The sequence below is a fragment of the Arachis hypogaea genome, chromosome 3, assembly GCF_003086295.3.
Source record: "Arachis hypogaea cultivar Tifrunner chromosome 3, arahy.Tifrunner.gnm2.J5K5, whole genome shotgun sequence".
Classification (NCBI taxonomy): domain Eukaryota; kingdom Viridiplantae; phylum Streptophyta; class Magnoliopsida; order Fabales; family Fabaceae; genus Arachis; species Arachis hypogaea.
The window spans coordinates 100,774,450-100,796,631 of NC_092038.1; the positions used below are offsets into that span (position 1 = coordinate 100,774,450).

The following is a 22,182-nucleotide window of genomic DNA, read 5'->3' on the forward strand; positions in this document are numbered from 1 at the left end:
AAAAAAAGAAAAATTTGAAAGGAGATTTGAGGAGATATGGAAAGAAATTGAAAGAAGGGTGAGTTTTTGAACAAAATTTGGGAATGATTTGGAAGATTTGAAGAATGATTTTGAAAATTTGAAAGTGAATGATGAGAGATTGAAATGTGTTTTTGTAGAAAAATATGGGAAAGAAAAGGAAAGTATGAAAAAATCTGAGTTGAAAACAAAATTGTGGTCCCCCCACCTTTCTGGCGTTAAACGCCCAGAATGGCACTCATTTTGGCGTTTAACGCCCCTTGGCACCCCTTTTGGGCGTTTAACGCCCAGCCAGGTGCCCTGGCTGGCGTTAAACGCCAGAAATCCTTTAGCACTGGGCGTTTTTTTGAACGCCCAGGATGCTGCACACCTGGCGTTAAACGCCCAGAATGGTGCCCATTCTGGCGTTTAACGCCCAAAATGGCACCATTCCTGGCGTTAAACGCCCAGAATGGTACCCATTCTGGCGTTTAACGCCCAAAATGCACCTTACTGGCGTTTTTTCGCCAGTAAGCTCATTTTCTCTGCTTTTTGAGCTGAATGCTTCTGTAACTCTGTGAATTCCTTCATTTTTGATATTTGCCTCTGTAAGAGCTAATCATATAACCTCCTAATGACTAGGTTGCCTCCCAGCAAGCGCTTCTTTACTGTCTTTAGCTGGACTTTCACTGAGAATCACTCAAGCCTCAGTTTTGAGCATTCCTGCTCAAAGTTTCCTTCAAGATAATGCTTGATTCTCTGTCCATTAACAATGAACTTCTTGTCAGAATCAATATCCTGAAGCTCAACATATCCATATGGTGACACTCCTGTAATCACATACGGACCCCTCCAACGGGATTTGAGTTTTCCTGGAAACAGTCTGAGCCTAGAGTTGAAGAGCAGAACTTTTTGTCCTGGCTCAAAGACTCTGGTTGACAACTTCTTGTCATGCCATTTCTTTGCCTTTTCCTTATAAATTTTTGCATTTTCAAAGGCATTGAGTCTGAACTCCTCTAGCTCATTTAACTGGAGCAATCTTTTTTCACCAGCTAACTGTGCATCCATGTTTAGGAATCTGGTTGCCCAGTAGGCTTTATGTTCCAGTTCCACAGGCAAATGACAGGCCTTCCCATACACCAGTTGGTATGGAGAGGTTCCTATAGGAGTCTTGAATGCTGTTCTGTATGCCCACAGAGCATTATCCAAGCTCTTTGCCCAATCCTTTCTTCGGGCTATCACAGTCCGTTCTAGGATTCTTTTTAGCTCTCTGTTAGAGACCTCAGCTTGCCCATTTGTCTGTGGATGATACGGAGTTGCCACTTTGTGGCTAATTCCATACCTAACCATAGCAAGGTGTAGCTGTTTATTGCAGAAATGAGTGCCCCCGTCACTGATTAGCACTCTGGGAACGCCAAACCTGCTGAAAATGTTTTTCTGGAGGAATTTCAGTACGGTCTTGGTATCATTAGTGGGTGTAGCAATCGCTTCTACCCACTTAGATACATAGTCTACTGCCACCAGAATGTAAGTGTTTGAGTATGATGGTGGGAATGGCCCCATGAAGTCAATTCCCCATACATCAAACAATTCTATCTCTAATATCCCTTGTTGAGGCATTGCATATCCATGAGGCAAGTTACCAGCTCTTTGGCAACTGTCACAGTTACGCACAAACCCTCGGGAATCTTTATAGAGAGTAGGCCAGTAGAAGCCACATTGGAGGACTTTAGTGGCTGTTCGCTCACTTCCAAAATGTCCTCCATACTGTGATCCATGGCAGTGCCATAGGATCCTTTGTGCTTCTTCTCTGGGTACACATCTGCGGATCACTCCGTCAGCACATCTTTTAAAGAGATATGGTTCATCCCAGAGGTAGTACTTGGCATCTGAAATTAATTTCTTTCTCTGCACGTAGCTGTACTCTTTTGGAATGAACCTCACAGCTTTAAAATTTGCAATATCTGCAAACCATGGAGCTTCCTGAATGGCAAAGAGTTGCTCATCTGGGAAAGTCTCAGAGATCTCAGTAGAAGGGAGGGACGCCCCAGCTACTGGCTCTATTCGGGACAGATGATCAGCTACTTGGTTCTCTGTCCCTTTTCTGTCTCTTATTTCTATATCAAACTCTTGCAGAAGCAACACCCATCTGATGAGCCTGGGTTTTGAATCCTGCTTTGTGAGTAAGTATTTAAGAGCAGCATGGTCAGTATACACAACCACTTTGGACCCCACTAGATAGGATCTAAACTTGTCAATGGCATAGACCACTGCAAGTAACTCTTTTTCTGTGGTTGTGTAGTTCTTCTGTGCGTCATTTAGAACACAGCTGGCATAGTAAATGACGTGCAGAAGCTTGTTATGCCTCTGTCCCAACACTGCACCAATGGCATGGTCACTGGCATCACACATTAGTTCAAATGGTAATGTCCAATCTGGTGCAGAGATAACTGGTGCTGTGACCAGCTTAGCTTTCAGGGTCTCAAATGCTTGCAGACACTGTGTGTCAAACACAAATGGTGTGTCTGCAGCTAACAGGTTACTCAGAGGTTTTGCGATTTTTGAAAAATCCTTTATAAACCTTCTGTAGAATCCTGCATGCCCCAGAAAACTTCTGATTGCCTTAACATTGGTAGGTGGAGGTAATTTTTCAATTACCTCTACCTTTGCCTTATCCACCTCTATTCCCCTGCTTGAAATTTTGTGCCCAAGGACAATTCCTTCAGTCACCATAAAGTGACATTTCTCCCAGTTTAAAACTAGATTAGTCTCTTGGCACCTTTTCAAGACAAGTGCTAGGTGATTAAGACAGGAGCTAAATGAGTCTCCATATACTGAAAAGTCATCCATGAAGACTTCCAGAAATTTTTCTACCTTATCTGAGAAGATAGAGAGCATGCACCTCTGAAAGGTCGCAGGTGCATTGCACAAACCAAAAGGCATCCTCCTATAGGCAAACACGCCAGAAGGGCAGGTGAATGCTGTTTTCTCTTGGTCTTGAGGATCTACTGCAATTTGGTTGTAGCCTGAATAGCCATCCAAAAAGCAGTAATAATCATGGCCAGCTAGTCTTTCTAGCATTTGGTCTATGAATGGTAAAGGAAAATGATCCTTTCTGGTGGCTGTATTGAGCCTTCTGTAGTCAATACACATGCGCCACCCTGTGACTGTTCTTGTAGGAACCAGTTCATTTTTTTCATTATGAACCACTGTCATGCCTCCCTTTTTGGGAACAACTTGGACAGGGCTCACCCAGGGGCTATCAGAAATGGGATAAATAATCCCAGCCTCTAGTAATTTAGTGACCTCTTTCTGCACCACCTCCTTCATGGCAGGATTTAGCCTCCTCTGTGGTTGGACCACTGGTTTGGCATTATCCTCCAATAGGATCTTGTGCATGCATCTAGCTGGGCTAATACCCTTGAGATCACTTATGGACCACCCAAGAGCTGTCTTGTGTGTCCTTAGCACTTGAATCAGTGCTTCCTCTTCCTGTGGATTTAAAGCAGAGCTTATAATTACTGGAAAAGTGTCACCCTCTCCTAGAAATGCATATTTCAGGGATGGTGGTAGTGATTTGAGTTCAGGCTTGGGAGGCTTATCCTCCTCCTGAGGAATTTTCGAAAATTCCTTTGCCTCCTCTAGTTCTTCTTGCTCAGGCTGAGCATCTTTGAAGATGTCCTCAAGCTCTGATTCTAGGCTCTCAGCCATATTGATCTCTTCTACCAGAGAGTCAATAATGTCAGCGCCCATGCAGTCATTTGGTGTGTCTGGATGCTGCATGGCTTTTACAGCATTCAACTTGAACTCATCCTCATTGACTCTCAAGGTTACTTCCCCTTTTTGTATATCAATGAGAGTTCGTCCAGTTGCTAGGAAAGGTCTTCCTAGAATGAGAGTTGCACTCTTGTGCTCCTCCATTTCCAGCACCACAAAGTCAGTTGGAAAGGCAAATGGCCCAACCTTGACAATCATGTCCTCAATTATGCCTGATGGGTATTTAATGGAACCATCAGCAAGTTGGAGGCATATCCGGGTTGGTTTGACTTCTCCAGTCAACCCAAGCTTTTTGATAGTGAATGCAGGTATTAGATTGATGCTTGCTCCAAGATCACATAGAGCTGTCTTGGTGCAAGCACCTTCTAATGTGCATGGTATCATAAAGCTCCCTGGATCTTGAAGCTTTTCTGGTAAGCTCTTTAATATGACTGCACTGCATTCTTCAGTGAGAAACACTTTTTCAGTTTCTCTCCAATCCTTCTTATGACTTAAGATTTCTTTCATGAACTTAGCATAAGAAGGTATTTGCTCAAGTGCCTCTGCAAACGGAATCTTTATTTCAAGAGTCCTTAAATAGTCTGCAAAGCGGGCAAATTGCTTATCCTGTTCTGCTTGGTGGAGTTTTTGAGGATAAGGCATCTTGGCTTTATATTCTTCAACCTTAGATGCTGCAGGTTTATTCCTTACAGAAGTGGTTGAAGAAGCCTTGTTAGAGGGATTACTGTCAACACTCTCAGGTGTCTGATTCTCCCCAGGCGTCTGAACGCCAGGATTGGGTGGAAATTGGGCGTTTAACGCCAGCTTTTCCCCCTTTTCTGGTGTTTGAACGCCAGAACTGGGCAAGGAATGGGCGTTTAACGCCAGCTTTCCTTCCCTTTCTGGCGTTTGAACGCCAATAACATTCCTCTCTGGGCTCTTACTGTCCTCAGAGGGATTTTGAACAGTGGTTTGGTTGTCCTCTGTCAATTGTTCCTTGTTTGGCTTTTTACTCTTTTGAGCAGTGTTATTCAGGGTCTTCCCACTCCTCAATTGAACTGCTTGACATTCCTCTGTTATCTGTTTAGATAATTGCTGTTTTGCTTGGTTCAACTGCAGTTGTATGCTCTTGTTAGCAACTTTAGTTTCATGGAGCATATCTTTAAAGTCTGCTAACTGTTCTGTCATCAGGAGCAGTTGTTGATTAAGCTCAGTTATCTGTTCTTGAGGACTAGGGTCAGTGACTACTGCCATGACTTCCTCTTTTGGAGAGAACTCATTGCTAGAGTACAAATATTGGTTTCTAGCAACAGTGTCTATAAGCTCTTGAGCTTCTTCAATTGTCTTCCTCATGTGTATAGATCCACCAGCTGAGTGGTCCAAAGACATCTGAGCTTTTTCTGTAAGCCCATAGTAGAAAATGTCTAACTGTACCCACTCTGAAAACATTTCAGAGGGACATTTCCTTAGCATACCTCTATACCTCTCCCAAGCATTATAAAGGGATTCATTATCCTCTTGTTTAAAGCCTTGGATGTCCAGCCTTAGCTGTGTCATCCTCTTAGGAGGGTAAAAATGATTCAGGAATTTGTCTGATAACTGTTTCCATGTCTTTATGCTTGCTGTAGGTTGGTTATTCAACCACCTTTTAGCTTGATCTTTTACAGCAAATGGAAACAGTAATAATCTGTAGACATCCTGATCCACCTCTTTATCATGCACTGTGTCAGCAATTTGTAAAAACTGTGCCAGAAACTCAGTAGGTTCTTCCTGTGGAAGACCGGAATACTGGCAATTTTGCTGCACTATGATAATAAGTTGAGGATTTAGCTCAAAGCTGCTTGCTTTGATGGGAGGTGTACAGATGCTACTCCCATATGCAGCTGTAATGGGGTTAGCATATGACCCCAGAGTCCTTTTGGACTGATTAATCCCACTTAGGTCCATAATGGACAAAAGGGAAATGACTATGATTGCAAACAGATAAATTTTGTTTTTTTTTTTGAATTAAACGAAAAAAAATAAAATAAAATAGAACAAAAGAAAATTAAAGTGAAAATTCGAAAATAAAAAAGAATCAAAGCAAATTGAGAACTGAATCAATTAGTTAATTAAAAAGATCTTGAAAACAGCAATTAAAAAGATATGATTGAGAAATTTTTATGAAAAAGATTTGATTTTTTTAAAAAGAGGAAAGAGAAAAACAACAAAAAGACACCAAACTTAAAACTTTAGAAAATCAAACACAAAATTTTCGAAAATTTTTAAGGAAAAAACACAAAGAGGACACCAAACTTAGAATTTTTATGAATCAAAAAGGGACTAAGAACATGCAAAATCGAAAATTAAAAGAAAAACAAAAGCATGCAACTGACACCAAACTTAAAATATGAAACTAGACTCAACTAAAAGACTCTAAACCAACAAAAATAAAACAGTCCTAATCTAAGCAACAAGATAAGCCGTCAGTTGTCCAAACTCAACAATCCCTGGCAACGGCGCCAAAAACTTGGTGCACGAAATTGCAATCACACCTTTGCAATCCCGCACAACTAACCAGCAAGTGCACTGGGTCGTCCAAGTAATACCTTGCGTGAGCAAGGGTCGATCCCACGGAGATTGTCAGCTTGAAGCAAGCTATGGTTATCTTGTAAATGTTAGTCAGGATATCAGAAATTATCAGGATTGATTGTGAAAAGCAAAAGAACATGAAATGATTACTTGTTTTGCAGTAATGGAGAATAGGTTGAGGTTTGGAGATGCTCCATCTTCTGAATCTCTGCTTTCCTACTGTCTTCTTCTTCAAACACGCAAGTCTCCTTCCATGGCAAGCTGTATGTAGGGTTTCACCGTTGTCAATGGCTACCTCCCATCCTCTCAGTGAAAACGATTGCATATGCTCTGTCACAGCATAGCGGAATTCATCTGTCGGTTCTCAATCAGGCCGGAATAGAATCCAGTGATTCTTTTGCATCTGTCACTAACGCCCCGCCTTCAGGAGTTTGAAGCACGTCACAGTCATTCAGTCATTGAATGCTACTCAGAATACCACAGACAAGGTTTAGACCTTCCGGATTCTCTTGAATGCCGCCATCAGTCTAGCTTATACCACGAAGATTCCGGTTAAAGAACCCAAGAGATAACTACTTAATCTAAGGTAGAACGGAGGTGGTTGTCAAGCACGCGTTCATAGTTGAGAATGATGATGATTGTCACGGATCATCACATTCATCCGGGTTAAGAACAAGTATTATCTTAGAATGGAAGCAAGCATGATTGAATGAGAAACAGTAGTAATTGCATTAATCCATCAAGACACAGCAGAGCTCCTCACCCCCAACCATGGGGTTTAGAGACTCATGCTATGGAAAGTACACAAAGAAGGGTGTAAAGTGTCATGAGGTCATAAGGTACTGATACAATGTCAAAAGATCCTATTAATAGTAAACTAGTAGCCTAGGGTGTACAGAAATGAGTAAATGACGTAAAAATCCACTTCTGGGTCCACTTGGTGTGTGCTTGGGCTGAGCAATGAAGCAATTTCGTGTAGAGACCTTTTCTGGAGTTAAACGCCAGCTTTCATGCCAGTTTGGGCGTTTAACTCCAGGTTTTATGCCAGTTCCGGCGTTTAACACTGGAATTTCTGAGGCTGTTTTGCCACGCCGGTTTGGGCCATCAAATCTTGGGCAAAGTATGGACTATCATATATTTCTGGAAAGCCCAGAATGTCTACTTTCCAACGCCGTTGAGAGCGCGCCAATTGGGTTTCTGTAGCTCCAGAAAATCCACTTCGAGTGCAGGGAGGTCAGAATCCAACAGCATCTGCAGTCCTTTTCAGTCTCTGAATCAGATTTTTGCTCAGGACCTGGTGGACGAAATTGTGATCACATCAATATAGCATCAATATATTTATTGTAGGATTGTGGAACTTAGGATTTCTGGTATGAGTGGGCACAATTCCGTTCAACTGACCAGCAAGTGTACTGGGTCGTCCAAGTAATACCTTACGTGAGTAAGGGTCGAATCCACAGAGATTATTGGTTTGAAGCAATCAATATTTACTTTAATGATCTTAGTTAGGATGTCAACAAGGATTAATTTGGATTAAAAGTGAAATTATTGGAATTTGATAAAAGAGGGAACAATGTTACTTTGATTTGCAGTAATGGGAAACATGTTGGAGTTTTGGAGATGCTTTGTCCTCTGATTTCAACTCTTCCTTGAGATCTTCTTCTCACACGCAGGTTCCTTCCATGGCAAGCTCTATGTAGGGTGTCACCGTTGTCAATGGCTACTTCCCATCCTCGCAGTGAAAACTATGCACGCACTCTGTCACAGTACGGCTAATCACCGGTTGGTTCCCGCTCCTACTGGAATAGAATCACTCTTTTGCGTCTGTCACTAACGCCCAGCAGGTTAAAGTTTGAAGCACGTCACAGTCATCCAATCCCGGAATCCTACTCGGAATACCACAGACAAGGTTTAGACTTTCCGGATTCTCATGAATGCTGCCATCAATCCGGCTTATACCACGAAGATTCTGTTGGGGAATCTAAGAGATATTCATTCAATCTGATGTAGAACGGAGGTGGTTGTCAGGCACACGTTCATGGGTTGAGGAAGGTGATGAGTGTCACGGATCATCACCTTCTCCACAGTTAAGCGCGAATAAACATCTTAGACAAGAACAAGCGTGTTTGAATGGAAAACAAAGGAATTGTATTAAATCATCGAGACGCTGCAGAGCTCCTCACCCCCAACAATGGAGTTTAGAGACTCATGCCGTCACAAAGTATGTAATTCAGATCTGAAATTGTCATGAGGTACAAGAAATGTCTGTAAAAGTTGTTTAAATAGTAAACTAGTAACCTAGGTTTACAGAAAATGAATAAACTAAGATAATTGGTGCAGAAATCCACTTCTGGGGCCCACTTGGTGTGTGCTGGGGCTGAGACTAAAGCTTTCCACGTGCAAAGGCCTTTCTTGGCGTCAAACTTCAGGTTATGACGTGTTTTGGGCGTTCAACTCCGGATAATGACGTTTTTCTGGCGTTTAACTCCAGACAGCAGCATGAACTTGGCGTTTAACGCCAAGTTACGTCGTCTATCCTCGCGCAAAGTATGGACTATTATATATTGCTGGAAAGCCCTGGATGTCTAGTTTCCAACGCCGTTGAGAGCGCGCCAATTGGACTCCTGTAGCTCCAGAAAATCCATTTCGAGTGCAGGGAGGTCAGGATCCAACAGCATCAGCAGTCCTTTTTCAGCCTAAGTCAGATTTTTGCTCAGCTCCCTCAATTTCAGTCAGAAAATACCTGAAATCACAGAAAAACACACAAACTCATAGTAAAGTCCAGAAATATGATTTTTGCCTAAAAACTAATATTATTCTACTAAAAACTAACTAAAACATGCTAAAATCTACATGAAATTACCCCCAAAAAGCGTACAAAATATCCGCTCATCACAACACCAAACTTAAACTGTTGCTTGTCCTCAAGCAACTAGATGAATAAAGTAGGTTCTAATAGAGATAAAGAAATAATAATATTCTCGAGTTCTAAATGAGGCTCAGATTCTTATTAGATGAGCGGGGCTTGTAGCTTTTTGTCTCTGAACAGTTTTGGCATCTCCCTGTATCTTTAAATTTTCAGAATGATTGGCATCCTTAGGAACTCGGAATTCAGATAGTATTGTTGATTCTCCTAGTGTAGTATGTTGATTCTTGAACACAGTCATTTTATGAGTCTTGGCTGTGGCCCTAAGCACTTTGTCTTCCAGTATTACCACCAGATACACAAATGCCACAGACACATAACTGGGTGAACCTTTTCAGATTGTGACTCAGCTTTGCTAAAGTCCCCAGTTAGTGGTGTCCAGAGCTCTTAAGCACACTCTTTAGCTTTGGATCACGACTTTAACCATTCAGTCTCAAGCTTTTCACTTGGACCTTCATGACACAAGCACATGGTTAGGGACAGCTTGATTTAGCCGCTTAGGCCTGGATTTTAATCTCCTTGGGCCCTCCTATCCATTAATGCTCAAAGCCTTGGATCTTTGCTAAAATTTTCGCCACTTTTTTTTTTTTTTTTGAACTGCTTTTTCTTGCTTCAAGAATCAATTTCATGATTTTTCAGATCCTCAACAATATTTTTCGTGTTCTTTGTCCTTTCAGGAGCCAATATCCATCAAATTCAAAGTACATATTATGCACTGTTCAAGCATTCATTCAGAGAACAAAAAGTATTGCCACCACATATAATTAATTAAAATTTTATTTATTAAGAACTCGAAAAACATAAATTACTTCTTTATTCTAAAAGAAAATCTACTACTTTATTCATGCCTAATGATGATGAGAAAAATAAATTATAACTTAATTGGAAATAAAATCAAAATAGACATCCTAATTACTACTAAATATCTTCTAAGGTTAATTTCTAAAAGGAATAATCTCTACTAAGTTGGAACAGAGAAATTGGAACTCAGCAACCTGTTGTTTTGAGGAGTGGATGCTCCTCTGACTCTTTGGGGTGTGGTTCAAGGATTAATTTTTGGCGCTTCAGTTCCCTTAGATCACGCCCTTGCTCCTCTTGTTCCTTGAGCAGTTTGCAGATCATGCTACCTTGATTATTCTGTTCTTCCTTTATTTGATCCATAGCTTCTTGCAATCTGGAAACAGAAGCCTCAAGTTGTTCCCAATATTCATATTGGGGCAGTTCTGGGAGGGCTTCTTGTGCTCTCCTTCTGACAGGATCCTCTTGTTGCTGTTGCCTGACCATTGATATTCCAGTAATGGGCTTTTCAATTGGGATATATTCAGTTATTCCCATCTTTACTCCAGCCTCTTTGCAAAGCATAGAAACTAGGCTTGGATAAGCCAATTTGGCGTCCTTAGAATTCCTGTTTGCTATTTTATATAGCTCACAGGAGATCAGCTGATGGACTTCCACTTCTTTTCCCAACATGATGCAGTGAATCATGACAGCTCTTTTGATGGTAACTTCAGAATGGTTGCTGGTGGGCAAGATGGAACGACAAATAAAGTCCAGCCAGCCTCTGGCTACTGGTTTTAGATCTTCTCTTTTGAGTTGGACTGGGATGCCAGTTGTACTGGTAGTCCATTTGGCTCCAGGGATGCATATGTCCTCCAGAACCTCATCCAGCCCTTTATTGACCCTTATCATTCTCCTATTAAAGGAGTTTGGGTCATCTTTCAGTTGAGGGATCTTGAATACCTCCCTGATCCTGTCAGAATGGGTATGAATGATTTTTCCTCTGACCACTGTCTTATGGTCAAAGATAGCAGCTCCAATGATTCTTTGCCTTTCTGTCTGCCATAGATTAGCATAGAATTCTTGAACCATATTCTTCCCCACTTTCGTTTCAGGATTGGCCAGAATTTCCCAATTCCTGTTCCGAATTTGCTCTTGGATCTCCGGATATTCATCTTCTTTCAGATCAAATCTGACTTCCGGGATCACTGATCTGTGGCTCATTATCTTGTAGTAATGGTCTGAATGTTCTTTAGTTAAGAATTTCCCTTGGTTCCAAAGTGGCTTTGGAACGCTTTCTTTCTTTCCTCTTGGGGTGGTTTGTTTCCCTTTAGGGGCCATGATCAAGAGACACAATAGTTTTTGTGATCACGGGAAAACACACCAAACTTAGAGCTTTGCTTGTCCTCAAGCAAAAGAGAGGAAAGAAGAGGGATAGGAGGAGAGCAATGTGTAATGGTGATGATGAGGAGGGCGCCGAACACAAGATATAGGGAGGGGGGGTGGGTAATTTTCGAAAAAAATAAGAAAGAGATAAGATAAAAGATATAATTTTAAAAGATATGATCAGAAAAAGATATAATTTTAAAAAGGAAAATATATAAATCAAAATTTAAAAGATAGAATTGAATTTTTAATTTTGAAAAGGATTTTTAAAAGGAGTTAAAGATGTGTTGGAAACAAATTTGAAAAGCTGATGGCTTAAATTGGAAAGCCATTAGTTCTTTTGGGTTAAGATAAATCTAAAAAATTTGCAATCATTGGATTTTAGAAATTAGGATAAAAACTTTTGGAATTGAAAGTGATAATTTAAAATATGTTTATGCAAGAAATCATGAATTGAAACATAAAACTTTTGAAAAAATGCAAAGAAAAACGAAATTGTACCTCCTCCCACCATCCTGGCGTTAAACGCCCACATGGTGCATGGTTTGGGCGTTTAACGCCCACATGTTGCTTCTCCTGGGCGTTCAACGCCCATGTGGTGCTTCTTCCTGGCGTTGAACGCCAGGAGGTCCTTCTTTACTGGGCGTTTTTCTAAACGCCCAGAATGCTAGCAGATTGGCGTTAAACGCCCAGAAGGTGCATCTTTCTGGCGTTTAACGCCCAGAAGATGCTTCTTCTTGGCGTTTAACGCCCAGAAGGCTACCCTTACTGGCGTTAAACGCCCAGTGGGTGCTTCTTTTGGGCGTTTAACGCCCAAAGTATTTCTTACTGGCTTTTTCATGCCAGTGAGCTTCCAAATTTCTCTGTAACTCTTGGGACTTCAATTAATTACTAATTCACCTTTGAAGATACTTGGACTTAAACCTGTAAAGAAAAGAAAATTTATTTAATCAGTAAATAAACTTTGTAAATGGCTGGGTTGTCTCCCAGCAAGCGCTTCTTTAATGTCATTAGCTGGACTGACACTGATATTCAATGTAATCTCAGTCTTGAGCATTCTTGCTCGAAATTATCTTCAAGATAGTGTTTAACTCTTTGTCCATTGACAATGAACTTTTTGTTAGAGTCACTATCCTGAAGTTCTATGTATCTATATGGTGATACACTTGTGATCACATATGGACCTCTCCACCGGGATTTTAATTTCCCAGGGAATAATTTGAGCCTTGAATTAAATAGCAGAACTTTCTGTCCTGGTTCAAAGACTCTGGATGACAATTTCTTATCATGCCATCTTTTTGCTTTCTCTTTGTAAATTTTTGCATTTTCGAAAGCATTGAGTCTAAATTCCTCTAGCTCATTTAACTGGAGCAATCGTTTTTCTCCAGCCAATTTGGCATCAAGATTCAGGAATCTGGTTGCCCAGTAGGCCTTGTGTTCCAGTTCCACTGGCAAGTGACATGCCTTTCCATACACAAGCTGGTATGGAGAGGTCCCTATAGGGGTCTTAAATGCTGTTCTGTATGCCCACAGAGCATCATCCAAGCTTCTTGCCCAATCCTTTCTACGGTTAATTACAGTCCGTTCCAGGATTCTTTTAAGTTCTCTATTTGAGACTTCAGCCTGCCCATTAGTTTGTGGGTGATATGGAGTAGCCACCCTGTGGTTGACTCCATAACGTACTAGGGCAGAGTAGAGCTGTTTATTACAGAAATGAGTACCCCCATCACTGATTAACACTCTAGGGATACCAAATCTGCTGAAGATATGTTTCTGGAGGAATTTTAACACTGTTTTAGTGTCATTAGTGGGTGTTGCAATAGCCTCCACCCATTTGGATACATAATCCACTGCCACCAGAATATAGGTGTTTGAGTATGATGGTGGGAAAGGTCCCATGAAATCAATGCCCCATACATCAAACAACTCAATCTCTAAGATTCCTTGTTGAGGCATAGCATAGCTGTGAGGCAGGTTGCCTGATCTCTGGCAACTATCACAATTAAGCACAAATGCTCGGGAATCTTTATAGAGAGTAGGCCAGTAGAAGCCACTCTAGAGGACTCTTGTGGCTGTTCGTTCACTTCCAAAATGTCCTCCATACTGTGATCCATGGCAATGCCAAAGGATCTTCTGTGCTTCTTCTTTAGGCACACATCTACGGATTACTCCGTCTGCACATCTCTTAAAGAGATATGGTTCATCCCAGAGATAGTATTTTGCATCTGTGATTAATTTCTTTGATTGCACTTTACTGTACTCTTTGGGTATGAATCTCACTGCCTTGTAGTTCGCAATGTCTGCAAACCATGGCACTTCCTGGACGGCTAGTAATTGCTCATCCGGAAAGGTTTCAGAAATTTCAGTGAGAGGGAGGGACGTCCCTTCCACTGGCTCTATTCGGGATAGGTGATCTGCTACTTGGTTTTCTGTCCCTTTTCTGTCTCTTATTTCTATATCAAACTCTTGCAGAAGCAGCACCCATCTGATGAGTCTGGGTTTTGAATCTTGCTTTGTGAGTAGATATTTAAGAGCAGCATGATCAGTGTACACAATCACTTTTGATCCTACTAAGTAGGATCTGAATTTGTCAATGGCGTAAACCACTGCAAGTAGCTCTTTTTCTGTGGTTGTGTAATTCTTCTGTGCATCATTTAGCACACGGCTGGCATAGTAAATGACATGCAGAAGCTTGTCATGCCTTTGTCCCAACACTGCACCAATGGCATGGTCACTGGCATCACACATTAGTTCAAATGGTAATGTCCAGTCTGGTGCAGAGATGATTGGTGCTGTAACCAATTTAGCTTTCAGAGTTTCAAATGCCTGCAGACACTCTTCATCAAAGATAAATGGCGTGTCTGCAGCTAGCAGGTTGCTCAGAGGTTTGGCGATTTTTGAAAAATCCTTTATAAACCTCCTGTAGAACCCTGCATGTCCCAGAAAGCTTCTGATTGCCTTAACATTAGCAGGTGGTGGTAATTTTTCAATTACTTCTACTTTAGCTTGGTCCACCTCTATCCCTTTGTTCGAAATTTTGTGCCCAAGGACAATTCCTTCAGTCACCATAAAGTGACATTTTTCCCAGTTTAAAACCAGGTTAGTCTCTTGGCATCTTTTCAGAACAAGTGCTAAATGGTTAAGGCAGGAGCTGAATGAGTCTCCAAATACTGAAAAGTCATCCATGAAGACTTCCAGAAATTTTTCCACCATATCAGAGAAAATTGAGAGCATGCACCTCTGAAAGGTTGCAGGTGCATTGCACAGGCCAAATGGCATCCTTCTGTATGCAAATACTCCGGATGGACATGTGAAGGCTGTTTTCTCCTGATCCTGGGGATCTACTGCAATTTGATTATAAGCTGAATATCCATCCAGGAAGCAGTAGTATTCATGACCTGCTAGTCTTTCTAGCATCTGGTCTATGAATGGTAAAGGAAAATGATCCTTTCTGGTGGCTGTATTGAGTCTTCTGTAATCAATGCACATACGCCACCCTGTAACTGTCCTTGTAGGAACCAGTTCATTTTTTTCATTATGAACCACTGTCATGCCACCCTTCTTAGGGACAACTTGAACAGGGCTCACCCAGGGGCTGTCAGAAATAGGATAAATAATCCCAGCCTCTAGTAATTTAGTGACCTCTTTTTGCACCACTTCTTTCATAGCTGGGTTCAGCCGCCTTTGTGGTTGAACCACTGGCTTGGCGTCATCCTCCAACAAGATTTTGTGCATGCATCTGGCTGGGCTAATGCCCTTAAGATCACTAATGGACCACCCAAGAGCTGTCTTGTGTGTCCTTAGCACTTGAATTAGTGCTTCTTCTTCCTGTGGCTCTAAGGTAGAGCTTATAATTACAGGAAAGGTTTCACCTTCTCCCAGAAATGCATATTTCAGGGATGGTGGCAATGGTTTGAGCTCGGGTTTTGGAGGTTTCTCCTCTTCTTGAGGGATTTTCAGAGGTTCTATTATCTTTTCTGATTCCTCCAAATCAGGCTGAACATCTTTAAAGATGTCCTCTAGCTCTGATTCGAGACTCTCAGCCATATTGACCTCTCTTACCAGAGAATCAATAAGATCAACACTCATGCAGTCATTTGGGGTGTCTGGATGTTGCATGGCTTTAACAACATTCAACTTGAACTCCTCCTCATTGACTCTCAAGGTTACTTCCCCTTTTTGGACATCAATGAGGGTTCGGCCAGTTGCTAGGAAAGGTCTTCCTAGAATGAGAGTTGCACTCTTGTGCTCCTCCATTTCCAGCACCACAAAGTCAGTAGGAAAGGCAAATGGCCCAACCTTGACAATCATGTCTTCAATCACGCCTGATGGGTATTTAATGGAGCCATCAGCAAGTTGAAGACATATCCTGGTTGGTTTAATTTCTTCAGCTAAACCAAGCTTCCTGATAGTAGATGCAGGTATTAGGTTGATACTTGCCCCAAGATCACATAAAGCTTGCTTGGTACAAACACCTTCTAATGTGCATGGTATCATAAAGCTCCCAGGGTCTTTAAGCTTCTCAGGTAAGCTTTTCAGAATGACTGCACTGCATTCTTCAGTGAGGTAAACTTTTTCAGTTTCCCTCCAATCCTTCTTATGACTTAAGATCTCTTTCATGAACTTAGCATAAGAGGGTATTTGCTCAAGTGCTTCTGCAAACGGGATCTTTATTTCAAGAGTCCTGAGATAGTCTGCAAAGCGGGCAAATTGCTTATCCTGTTCCGCTTGGCGGAGTTTTTGAGGATAAGGCATTTTGGTTTTGTATTCCTCAACCTTAGTTGCTGCAGTTTTATTACCTACAGAAGTGGGTTGGGAAGCCTTTTTAGAAAGGTCAGCACTTGTATGTGACTGATTCCCCACTGGCATTTGAATGCTAGTGGTGGGAGCTGGAGTGGCGTCAAACGCCACTTCCTTGTTTGTTACTGGCGTTTGAACGCCAGAACCATGCTCCTTTTGGGCGTTCAACGCCAGATCCATGCTTGTTTCTGGCGTTGAACGCCAGGAATAAGCATGGTTTGGGCGTTCAGCGCCAGCTTTATCCCTTTCTGGGCTCTGCTTGTCCTCAGAGGGATTTTTAGTAGCCATTTGTTCATTTCCTGTCTTCTTGCTACTTTGAAGTGAGGTATTTAATGTTTTCCCACTTCTTAATTGAACTGCTTGGCATTCTTCTGTTATTTGCTTTGACAGTTGCTTTTCTGTCTGCTTTAATTGTACTTCCATGTTCCTGTTAGCCATTCTTGTTTCCTGTAATATTTCCTTGAATTCGGCTAGCTGCTGAGTTAGAAAATCTAATTGCTGATTGAATTTATTAGCCTGATCCATCGGATTGAGTTCTGCAGTTACTGTTTTAGCTTCTTCTTTCATGGAAGATTCACTGTTTAGATACAGATGCTGATTTCTGGCAACTGTATCAATAAGCTCTTGAGCTTCTTCAATTGTTTTTCTCATGTGTATAGATCCACCAGCTGAGTGGTCTAGAGAAATCTGAGCTTTTTCTGTAAGCCCATAGTAAAAGATGTCTAATTGCACCCATTCTGAAAACATTTCAGAGGGGCATTTTCTTAGCATCTCTCTGTATCTCTCCCATGCATCATAAAGGGATTCATTATCTCCTTGTTTGAAGCCTTGGATGCTTAGCCTTAGCTGTGTCATCCGTTTGGGAGGGAAATAGTGATTCAGGAATTTTTCTGACAGCTGTTTCCATGTTTTTATGCTGTTCTTAGGCTGGTTATTTAACCACCTCTTAGCTTGATCTTTTACAGCAAATGGAAACAGTAGTAATCTGTAGACATCCTGATCCACTTCTTTATCATGTACTGTATCAGCAATTTGCAGAAATTGTGCCAGAAACTCTGTAGGTTCTTCATGTGGAAGACCAGAATACTGGCAGTTTTGCTGCACCATGATAATGAGCTGAGGATTCAGCTCAAAGCCACTAACTCCAATGGAAGGTATACAGATACTACTCCCATATGAAGCAGTAGTGGGGTTAGCATATGACCCCAGAGTCCTCTTGGACTGTTCACTCATACTTACTTCCATAATGGAATACAAGTTGAGAATTTATAGTTTGGAATGTAGCAATAAAAATGGAATAAAAAAAGAAGTTAAAAATATATATTTTTTTTTAAAATAAAATAAAAACGAAATAAATAAAAGAAAGTGGAAATATTTTGAAATTGAAAATTGAATTTTTATAAAAGATTTTCGAAAAAAATTGTTCAAAATTAGTTAGAAAAATAAAAATTTTTGAATTTTGAATTTTATGATGAAAGAGAAAAACACACAAAAGACACAAGACTTAAAATTTTTAGATCTAATGCTCCTTAATTTTCGAAAATTTTTGGAGGGAAAACACCAAGGAACACCAAACTTAAAAATTTTAAGATCAAGGCACAAGAAAAACTCAAGAACACTTTGAAGATTCACAAGAACACCAAGAACACAAGGAAGAACACCAAACTTAAAATTTTTAGAAAACCCAAATAAATTTTTGAAAATTATAAAAATTAACAATAAAACACCAAACTTGGAGTTTGGCACAAGATTAAATCAAGAAAAATTATTTTTGAAAAAGATTTTCAAAAGTACTGGTGCTCCCTTATCAAGAATATAAGCCAATTGGGAATAAATATGACACTTGATGCAGATGTTCTTGAAAAGAAACTATCCTATCAAAATTTAATGACTCTATAACAATAAAAATAAAAATAAAAATAAAAATAAATTATTCCTAATCTAAGAAATAAAATAAACCTTCAATTGTCCAAACGCAATAATCCCCGGCAACGGCGCCAAAAACTTGGTGGACGAAATTGTGATCACATCAATATAGCATCAATATATTTATTGTAGGATTGTGGAACTTAGGATTTCTGGTATGAGTGGGCACAATTCCGTTCAACTGACCAGCAAGTGTACTGGGTCGTCCAAGTAATACCTTACGTGAGTAAGGGTCGAATCCACAGAGATTATTGGTTTGAAGCAATCAATATTTACTTTAATGATCTTAGTTAGGATGTCAACAAGGATTAATTTGGATTAAAAGTGAAATTATTGGAATTTGATAAAAGAGGGAACAATGTTACTTTGATTTGCAGTAATGGGAAACATGTTGGAGTTTTGGAGATGCTTTGTCCTCTGATTTCAACTCTTCCTTGAGATCTTCTTCTCACACGCAGGTTCCTTCCATGGCAAGCTCTATGTAGGGTGTCACCGTTGTCAATGGCTACTTCCCATCCTCGCAGTGAAAACTATGCACGCACTCTGTCACAGTACGGCTAATCACCGGTTGGTTCCCGCTCCTACTGGAATAGAATCACTCTTTTGCGTCTGTCACTAACGCCCAGCAGGTTAAAGTTTGAAGCACGTCACAGTCATCCAATCCCGGAATCCTACTCGGAATACCACAGACAAGGTTTAGACTTTCCGGATTCTCATGAATGCTGCCATCAATCCGGCTTATACCACGAAGATTCTGTTGGGGAATCTAAGAGATATTCATTCAATCTGATGTAGAACGGAGGTGGTTGTCAGGCACACGTTCATGGGTTGAGGAAGGTGATGAGTGTCACGGATCATCACCTTCTCCACAGTTAAGCGCGAATAAACATCTTAGACAAGAACAAGCGTGTTTGAATGGAAAACAAAGGAATTGTATTAAATCATCGAGACGCTGCAGAGCTCCTCACCCCCAACAATGGAGTTTAGAGACTCATGCCGTCACAAAGTATGTAATTCAGATCTGAAATTGTCATGAGGTACAAGAAATGTCTGTAAAAGTTGTTTAAATAGTAAACTAGTAACCTAAGTTTACAGAAAATGAATAAACTAAGATAATTGGTGCAGAAATCCACTTCTGGGGCCCACTTGGTGTGTGCTGGGGCTGAGACTAAAGCTTTCCACGTGCAAAGGCCTTTCTTGGCGTCAAACTTCAGGTTATGACGTGTTTTGGGCGTTCAACTCCGGATAATGACGTTTTTCTGGCGTTTAACTCCAGACAGCAGCATGAACTTGGCGTTTAACGCCAAGTTACGTCGTCTATCCTCGCGCAAAGTATGGACTATTATATATTGCTGGAAAGCCCTGGATGTCTACTTTCCAACGCCGTTGAGAGCGCGCCAATTGGACTCCTGTAGCTCCAGAAAATCCATTTCGAGTGCAGGGAGGTCAGGATCCAACAGCATCAGCAGTCCTTTTTCAGCCTAAGTCAGATTTTTGCTCAGCTCCCTCAATTTCAGTCAGAAAATACCTGAAATCACAGAAAAACACACAAACTCATAGTAAAGTCCAGAAATATGATTTTTGCCTAAAAACTAATATTATTCTACTAAAAACTAACTAAAACATGCTAAAATCTACATGAAATTACCCCCAAAAAGCGTACAAAATATCCGCTCATCAGGACCCTCAATTTCAGCCAGAAAATACCTGAAATCACAGAAAAACACACAAACTCATAGTAAAGTCCAAAAAAGTGAATTTTAGCTAAAAACTAATAAAAATATACTAAAATCTAACTAAATCATACTAAAAACATACTAAAAACAATGCCAAAAAGCATACAAATTATCCGCTCATCAACGTCACAGTCATTCATTACCGGAATCCTACTCGGAATACCACAGACAAGGTTAGACTTTCCGGATTCCCAAGATCCTACTCGGAATACCACAGACAAGGTGAGACTTTCCGGATCCTCATAAATGCCGCCATCTATCTAGCTTATACCACGAAGATTCTGTTGGGGAATCTAAGAGATATACATTCAAGCTCTGTTGCATGTAGAACGGAAGTGGTTGTCAATCACGTGCGTTCATAAGTGAGAATGATAATGAGGGTTACTTATCATCACATTCATCATGTTCTTGGGTACGAATGAATATCTTGGAATAAGAATAAGAGAGATTTGAATAGAAGAAAATAGAATTGCATTAATACTTGAGGTACAGCAGAGCTCCACACCCTTAATCTATGGTGTGCAGAAACTCCACCGTTGAAAATACATAAGCAAAGGGTTCAGGCATGGCCGAATGGCCAGCCCCCATGTGGTCACAAGACCGAATGATCAAAGACCTAAAGTGATCAAAGATATCTAATACAATAGATAAATGTTCTATTTATAATAAACTAGCTCCTAGGGTTTACATGAGTAAGTAATTGATGCATAAATCCACTTCCGGGTCCCACTTGGTGTATGCTTGGGCTGAGCTTGATTAATCCACGAGCTGAGGCTTCTCTTGGAGTTGAACTCCGAGTTATGACGTGTTTTGGGCGTTCAACTCCGGATCATGACGTTTTTCTGGCGTTTAACTCCAGACAGCAGCTTGTACTTGGCGTTCAACGCCAAGTTACGTCGTCAATCTCCAAATAAAGTATGAACTATTATATATTGCTGAAAAGCTCTGAATGTCTACTTTCCAACGCCGTTGAGAGCGCGCCATTTGAAGTTCTGTAGCTCCAGAAAATCCATTTCGAGTGCAGAGAGGTCAGATTCCAACAGCATCAGCAGTCCTTTTGTCAGCCTTTTTCAGAGTTTTGCTCAAGTCCCTCAATTTCAGCCAGAATTTACCTGAAATCACAGAAAAACACACAAACTCATAGTAAAGTCCAGAAATGTGAATTTAACATAAAAACTAATGAAAACATCCCTAAAAGTAGCTCAAACTTACTAAAAACTATATAAAAACAATGCCAAAAAGCGTATAAATTATCCGCTCATCACAACACCAAACTTAAATCGTTGCTTGTCCCCAAGCAACTGAAAATCAAATAGGATAAAAGAAGAGAATTTACTATAAATTCCAGATTATCAATGAATATTAATTTAATTAGATGAGCGGGACTTGTAGCTTTTTGCTTCTGAATAGTTTTGACATCTCACTTTTTCCTTTGAAGTTTAGAGTGATTGGCTTCTCTAGGAACTTAGAATTTCGGATAGTGTTATTGACTTTCCTAGTTAAGCATGTTGATTCTTGAACACAGCTACTTATGAGTCTTGGCCGTGGCCCTAAGCACTTTGTTTTCCAGTATTACCACCGGATACATAAATGCCACAGACACATAACTGGGTGAACCTTTTCAGATTGTGACATAGCTTTGCTATAGTCCCCAGTTAGTGGTGTCTAGAGTGACAAACCCCATTTGTAGGGTTTATCTTGTATTAACTTTAAGGGATTTTATCACCTTTCACCCACATTTATTCAATGAAATAGCATGGTTTTGTATATTCTCCTTTAATTGTGCTTAAGAGTGAAAACATGCTTTTTAGGTCTTAAAATAGATAAATATAATTTACCTTGATTCCATTAGATGCCTTGATATGTTTGTTAAGTGATTTAAGGTTTAGGAGGCAAAGATTGGATCAAGGGAATGAAGAAAGAAGCATGAAAAGTTGGAGAACTCATGAAGAAATGAAAGAACCGGAAAGCTGTCAAGCCGACCTCTTTGCACTTAAACGACCATAACTTGAGCTACAGAGGTCCAAATGATGCGGTTCCAGTTGGATTAGAAAGATAACATCCGGGGCTTCGAAACGATATAAGATTTTCCATAGTTGCTACAAGTATGGTGGCGCGCACGCGCAAAGTACGCGCACGCGCCGTTGCTGCCTCATAGTTCACTTAAAGCAAAACGTGGCCAGCGAATTCAAAAGCCTTGTGGGCCCAATCCAACTCATTTCTGATGCTATTTAAGCCAAGGAGTGAAGAGGGAAACAGTTGTTAGTTACCATTAGTTTAGTTTAGTAGTTAGAATTAGTTTCTAGA

The 22,182-nt window shown here is 40.6% G+C and overlaps 1 pseudogene; it reads right to left on the reverse strand.

Moving 5' to 3' along the window:
* LOC140183535 (uncharacterized) overlaps positions 1-22,182 on the reverse strand; it is a 119,778-nt pseudogene that overhangs the window by 14,955 nt on the left and 82,641 nt on the right.